At 33.7% G+C, this 7,804-nt stretch overlaps 1 long non-coding RNA gene across 1 annotated transcript; it reads right to left on the bottom strand.

Annotated features, from left to right (window-relative positions):
* Positions 1-6,704, bottom strand: LOC113234540. The gene is made up of 3 exons (XR_003310799.1): positions 6,641-6,704; positions 5,334-5,396; positions 1-703 (listed from the first exon to the last, which is right to left on the bottom strand). It is a non-coding gene; the product is annotated as an uncharacterized LOC113234540 (long non-coding RNA).
* Positions 6,705-7,804: the final 1,100 nt, after the last annotated feature.

Below are 7,804 nucleotides of genomic sequence, written 5' to 3'. Positions count from 1 at the left end.
TGTTTTTTGAAGAAACAAATATACGCGATGTAAATCCGGAAAAATAGTTTCACTTCCTATGTATAACAATCGCGAAAACCAAAGAGAAGAACTCGATACGTAATAATATAATACAACAAATAGCAAATATACTAAATTACTACAAACTTAGGTAAATACATATTTCATATTATACACGTAATATCTATAAAATGGATGGAACAGAACATAAATAGCGCACGTTTTTATAATTTTTCTTTTATTTTTATACGAAATGTGATAAACGATTAAAAGTCATGGGATGAAAGTTATTGTTCAGGATGTTAGTAATATAGTCCTGCGAGGTTGTTACTGTTTTACAAATCACCCTCTATAATATAATATTCATTCAGTCACTTTTCGATATTGTATAGCATAATGAACATTGTGTCCACAATTTAACGTACAAACGATACGAGCCGAAAAGCAGGTTACGCGTCTTTTGGAGAATTTTTACACAATCTCGGCTGTTTGGCTTTGTTTGTACGGCAACACCTGCAGCTACCGTATCATACGTTACAAAATAGAGATAAAGTTTATTATGCTATGTACAATTCTCAGCTATTGTTCGCTGTAACCTACCGTACGTAAATAAATTCAAATATTTGAAGCTCTAAGCCCAAGATTCGAAATGTTGTTTGAACGCAACGGGCTCCAGACCTTCGGGAATTTTGGACACGTGCACCTGGAAAACAATACAGGGTGTAAAAAATAACCAGTTTTCTAAATTTAACTACTAGCGTAACTTTATCTACTTTTGATCAAAAATATATACAGGTATTATTTATAGATAATAATAATTCAACTTATGGTGCACTAAACTACTGCTATGTTTTGAACTTTAAAAATAAAATATATGTAATTAATTATGAAAGAAAGAAAAAAATAGAGAAACTAAAATCTTAAAATGTTTTAGAACCGTCTAACCGATATTAGAATAATTTCCTAATTTCTGATGTGCTAGTTTAATAATTATAGAAAAATAAATTGTACGTAATTTGAATAACATTCAGTGTTGAATAGTTGATCCCCCAACGGTAATCCAAACCAGGACGTTTTACGTAGGAGGCAAGCTTTCCCCCAATTACGCTATCACAACACTCAAGCAATAGAACGTAACTAATTATTAACTATATCATATTAGAAAACATCACAAGCTCTGACGACGATGCCACAAATACCCAGACCCGAGACAATATAAAATAATAGCTTTTCTACATTGATGCGGCTGGGGATCGAACCCGAGACCTAAGAGATGGCGACACCACGTAAACCGATGTGGAAGCCACTCGACCATAGAAGTCAATCTTAATTTAAAAGAATTATAGTTGTTAATTTAAAAAAATACTGGTTAATTTCACTTACACCCTGTATTCAGTGCAAAGTATGATTAATAAATGTGCAAAAAACAATTACTTACTTTTAAGTGCCCTTGTTATTGGTTAAAATGAAAACCGAACACACACAAAAAAATTACACTTCGTTACCTCCAAAATGATTAGAAAACCCAGCGGCATACAACCAGCAAAAGTAATTATTTCGTGAACATCAGATAAAGAGAAGTGGGTAGATAACACCTCCCTCTAAAATTCAATTCTCTAATTAAAGCTCAGGGCCCCAAGTCTGCTAAATTTAAATCATCAGTTGTGTGTTGATAACACAGAACAATAAAAACAGTAGAAATGGTTAGTTAGCGTCAGACGCGTGCCAACTAACTGCCCTGCTTGTCATAGGTAACTAAAACATTCGCATTTCCGAACTTTCGATATATTGACACCTAAAACTTCATTGTCACCTAAAAAAAGTCAATTACCTACGCTGATTTCATTTAACAATAAAACTGAAACTAATGAAGATAATAAAAAACCGATTAGATGGGATTGCAGATCGTGTTTCGTTGATCCCAGATATGGCCATAACTTAGTTTCGTTAAAAATACGATTACGTTACTTATGATAATGATGGCAGTATTGTCTCGAAAGACCTATCTGAGCTCAGTCCGCCATTTTTGCTTTGTATGGTATGGTTGTGTCGTTCTTTCGTGCAAATTCTCTAAAATCCAAGAGAAATGCTTCATTATACTGTTTTGGAGCGCAAAAGTGATAGCCGCACTAAGAATATTACCCGTGGTGGTATTTCACATTGTCAGAAGATCTTACTTTAATAAATTTTCAATATTCCGTTTATCGAAATAATTTTTTGTTACAGGAAATGAAAGTAAAGCTTATACCCCTACAATATAGCCGTTTCTTGTTTGGAGAACTAAATTAATAATTGATACCCGATATTGGGGTACCACATCACTGGTTGTATAGTGTTTTTCATATTTAAATGTTTAATTATTGTTTTTTTTTTTTTTTTTTTTAATTTATTGGTTCACCAACAACTGCTTACACTAAAACTACAGCTAGAGAAATACATAACATTGTTTAAAGGCTGAGTGCAACAGTTAATTACTGGTAAACACCTCATGCCATAACTGAAAACTCGTAATAAAGTACCTATATTAAGATTAAAGAATAATAAATAAATAATGTCTAACCATTTAACAGTAAAAAAGAAACAAACGAAAACAGAAACAAAAAACACATAACCACTTATACTACCTACTTATTTAACAATTTGTTGTGAACAAACACACGAAACTTGCTTAGTGAGATTTGGTGTATATCACAATGAGTTTAGATGGGGGATCATTAAAAAAGATGACCGTTTAGATTTTATTGCCTACCTATTATTGCTTCTGAGTGGCACTGCTGCAACTGTAATGGACAGGCGTGTAGCTTACTTACGTGTCACTTGATATTATAAAAAATTTAAAAAATATATCAGTCGTTTTAAGAAAGACTTTGAGGCCCTGAATATATGCCGCCAGGCCTAAAAAACTAGTGTTAAGCCCCCGCACACACATGCTACCAAATCATAAACCGCGCAACCAAATTTTACGTAAGGCAAATTAAAAAAACACCGTACTTAAGGCCTTGTGTAATGTAAGAGCTACAAAGTGCTACGAAAAAATCTAATATAAAAAAATCTATAACAGATACAGAAGAAATTCGTCAACCTGCTAACTAGTTGGCAAAGTTAGCTACGGTATAGCGGTAGCATGTTCAACTCCTGTCAAAAATATTATTTATGCCTTTTTTCATTCCGAGGGCAGAAGATGTTGCGCTATATTCTGACCTAGAATTCAATAGAGTTTTTGTAAACATAGGGGTTACTACAAATAACAAAACAAAACAAAACAAATCATTCCTACCAAATTAAACTTTACTCAATTTGTCTAAAAATTAAATTGAGGTTTATTTTTTAGCTAAAATCCATAGAATGGAAAATTTAAACGGTTTGGACGTATTTATTTTTTGCTAAGTGAACGTTTTTGACAAAGTTATAAAAAGCCGAAGAAATATTGGTAGAAAATATTTTAAGAGTAAATGGCAGAAGTTAGAAACATTGTGTTTGGTTTTGACAGCATTTATAAAGACAAAGACTTTAGAAAAGTAAAGACTTTTGTTCGCTTTTCGTTAGTTTCCTAATACCTACGAATGTGGTCGTTTATCACTGCGCGTGTGCAAAGGTGAGTTGTTGAAGTTTTTGTTATTGTTATCAGTTTCGGTTAAGTTTTCAACCATGTTATTGTTTGTTTTATACGATCAGTTTTGAATGTGAAAGTTTGGTTATAGAAATCAGGACTTAAATTAATATTTTAACTACCGCACAAGCAAAATCACGCACCATTACTACTAACATTGATTCTTGGTGAAAACTTGTTACGCATCCCTGACCTATCACTAGGTCATTTGTCATGACATTTCTTTGTTTACAAAAATCTCTTGGATTCTGGGTCAGAGTATAGTGGCGCTGGACAGCGGTGTTTGACGCTGTTTAACACCATCCGCACAAGGCCTTAAGTACATGCAAGACAGCACGCACAAAAACAAACCGCCATGTCATCGCCTTACTTTCTTAAACTCGTATCCTAAAGTACAAAGTTACTGGAATGCAAAAAATGGATCACATTTACTTCATATTCACACACTGGCTTTTGCCTATTCTTAAAGTAATGCATCCAAATTAAACACCCTTGATAAGAAATTTAAAATAAATAGAAAGTTTTGCCATCTACTAAATAATCACTCGTTTTATCCGCTCACGCGATGCGCTCCTCCTACCGCAAAATGGCGGCTATTTGGTTTCGCAAATTAGAAAAGCATTTAGTTTAAATACAAGTTTTTATAAATAAAAATTATTATTCTGCATTGCTAAATAAATACCCTCCGTACTACTAACAAAAACATTTCAAATAAAATGCAGTAATACACCGCAAATCCTGCACTTAAAAAGCACTAATGAAATTTTTGGTGTACTTGGATAAATATGATAATATTCCGTTTGAGTGGTTCTAACGGTTACCATAAAATTACTCCTTAAAGTATAGTTTATAAACATTTATATTCAGTGTAAACTTAAAAAACGCTACTTACGGTATGTTTTCAATAAATAAACACCGAAATCACCAGCTCAAACAATAACACACACGATTGTCGTGACGTATTTTTGAAGTTGTTTATTTTTTGAAATGACAGACCCAGGCATTAAAAACTTTATGGTTTGCTAGAGTAGTTACCGAAATAGCAATTAATATTAGTTCTTTTACCTGTTATAACTTCGATATCCGATAAATCGGTATAAAATCATCACTGGCACCTCTAGGTGTGGTATGCGTCTACGGCTGCATGAATCGCGTGAGCGGATAAGATAGGAGTTTGAGAAAGTAAGGCATCGATATGCAAGTCTACTTCAATTTGAAAGCCAACAAGTTATAGCTCTGTCTCCCGCCATGTTGCTATATTTTGAAGAACTAATGTTTTATACTGACTGTGCGAAGATTGGCGTCAAAAGTCGATACTAGAGCCATTATTAGGCTTTAATGGTAACTTGTTCGCCTTTGATTAAATACGTAGGTACAAGAGCTCATTTTAAATGCAAAATAGCATTTGTAGTGGAGTCTGAATGCAGTTTGCAACATCGCAACTTCAATACCCGTCCACTGTTGTTTTGGAGTAGTAATGCAGTCGCCAATTAGTCTGATATTTTGCAGTCAAAGTGAAGTTGCAAATCGGTCTACAATTTTGCAGTCGCAATGAAGCTCGCAATGAATGTGCCTACCTACTTACTCACTTACTTTTAATTATTGCTTGTATCAGAAGCTGGGAATCAAACTGTGTTACATACATAAGTGTACATAGAAAATATATTCGACAAATAAGTCTTTGTTGTTAAGGATTCTATTGTACATATAATACGAAACTTACCCATTCTGGAATATTTCTTTCTTTCAAATATTGTTGTGCACGTTTCAGGGCTTCGCCTCTTTCCTGACAACATAATATATCAACTTCAATTAATCAATCAATTAATTTCAATTAATCAATCAATTAACTCACATTAATCAATCAATTAACTTCAATTAATCAATCAATTAACTTCAATTAATCAATCCATTAACACCAATTAATCAATCATTTAACTTCAATTAATCAGTCAATTAAATTCAATTAATCAATCTATTAACTTCAATTAATCAATTAATTGAATTAAATTATTGTTACATACAGGAAATGAAACAATTTTTCCAATCTAAATCTCGTTATTTGTTTTTTCAAACAAACCAACAGGCACTCGATAGTGAGCTGTTACCAGTAGACGTGTAAATGGCTCGAAACGTTGGTTTGTTTGAAAAACCAAATGTACGCGATTTAGATCCGAAAAATAGTTTCTATTCCTATGAATTCAATTAATCAATCAATTAAATTCGATTAATCAATAAACCAAATTTTTCATGTCGCAATAGGATTAAGTAGGTTCTTATTTCAAATAAATATAGCTTATTACAACATTTTTTGTTTGCAAATATCACTGTTTCTTAAGAATAGCGGCCTAAACCAAAATTAGTTCCTCTTTTGACTTATTACTAAGATTTGTTCAGAAAATGCTAAATTTGGTTGTGAATGGGATACAGGGCCGGTCTTTGGTTAAAATAATCACATGACAACGTTGACACGGTCTACAATTTATCAATTTTGAGTGGAAGATACGTCTCTATTTTTTTAACCGTCTTCCTGATGAAATATAATAATAATAATAATAACGCACACACTCAACATAGTCCCGCATTAGGGAAACCCTGTGTCGCGGGTGCCATGGACACACACATAGACAACCGCAAATTACACCCAAACTCATGAGAGAAATAAATGTAGATCATACAAATATTTCTTCCGGCCCGGGAATCGAACCTCTGCGGCCACGGAGGCAGTTAAAATAGATAGGTCACTATTTTAGAAAGTGATCGGTATGTGCGGTATTCAAATATGTGAAGAAAAATATCGTGGTGCAACTTGCTGGTGGAAGAAGGCTCACAAGTAGCCCGAACCTTCTCGTGAAGAAGACCAGTGCCCAACTTTTTACTCACCTGGTGGAAAGCAACGACGGGGTCGACGATACAGCATGCACACTTAAATAGTAACTATTCACTCTCGCTTTCAAAAGGCCCAAGTTACAGCGTTCGGCGAACAAGTCCGCAAACAGGGAATTTTATGATATATAACTCTTTACTCACCTTTTGGTTTGACTTTCTGCCAACCCACACGTATACACCTGTCTTGCCGAGATCCAAAATATAGCACTCCTGAAAGGAAATAATGCAAAATAATATTCAAGTGCCGGCAATTAGAGTAGGTAAATAAATATTAGACAACATCACACACGCTGCTTCGATTCTAACGTGAGTAACTAAATCACTGGTGTTGTGTAAATCGAAAAACAAAGTCGGTATCAAAAACATCCAGCTCCGAGGCAATATAGAAGAAAAGTTTATAGCCTCGCCTTAGCGCAAGTAAAAGAAGGACTCGGTCCACATAAATTTATTAGAACTAAGAAATGAAAAAGGAAGGAAAGGCCCAAGAGGACCTATTTACATATACAGAGTGTTTTGTTTTTAAATGGGACAGTATGGGGAAAATCCGAAACGTATGAAAAAACTTTTTTTTTTTTTCCATACAATAAAATCATACTTATAAGAAACTGAGTCTATCAGCATTAAACAACAATTAGTCAATTTTATTCATTTTGTATGAACAATATTTTATGATATATTTAGTTGAGTAATTTCACATAAAAAATAATTGAATATCAATTCAATATAAATTTAAATACAATGAATAGCGACATCTCTAGCTAGAGCTGGTAGCTGTAAAGGTGACGAAATATTTAAGATTCAACAACCGTGTCCATGGGACCTGTAAAGGGCCCGAAACGTCGGTTTGTTTGAAAAAACAAATATACGCGATTTAAATCCGAAAAAATACTTTCATTTCCTATGTGTAACAATCGCGAAAACCTAAGAACTCGATATTTAAGATTTCTCATAGATGGCGCTACGGCTAAAAAGTCGTGGAAAAACAAAACACATAGAAAAATTTTTGAAGTCCGCTGGTTCATTCCGTGGCTTAGTTGGTATAGCATCTGGCACGGTATGCTATAAGAAGTCGGTTCGAATCCGGCCGGATCAAAGGATTTTTTTCTGAGTGTTCGATCTTTGTATTAATAATAATATTTTCTGAAATTTGACGAACTTCGGTTAACACCCTTTATATATTTTTAATCTTTTTTTGCTGATATAGTATTTATTTAAGCAACACTTGTCAGTTCTATTTGCTCCTATGACACGTCTCAACAATGTGTAAAGTTGTGTAAGGTTGCACGACGTTGTGTAAAGTTGTGC

The sequence above is a fragment of the Hyposmocoma kahamanoa genome, unplaced genomic scaffold (assembly GCF_003589595.1).
Source record: "Hyposmocoma kahamanoa isolate Upper Pololo Valley unplaced genomic scaffold, ASM358959v1 84, whole genome shotgun sequence".
Taxonomy (NCBI): Eukaryota; Metazoa; Arthropoda; class Insecta; order Lepidoptera; family Cosmopterigidae; genus Hyposmocoma; species Hyposmocoma kahamanoa.
This window is presented reverse-complemented; position numbering and strand designations above follow the sequence as displayed.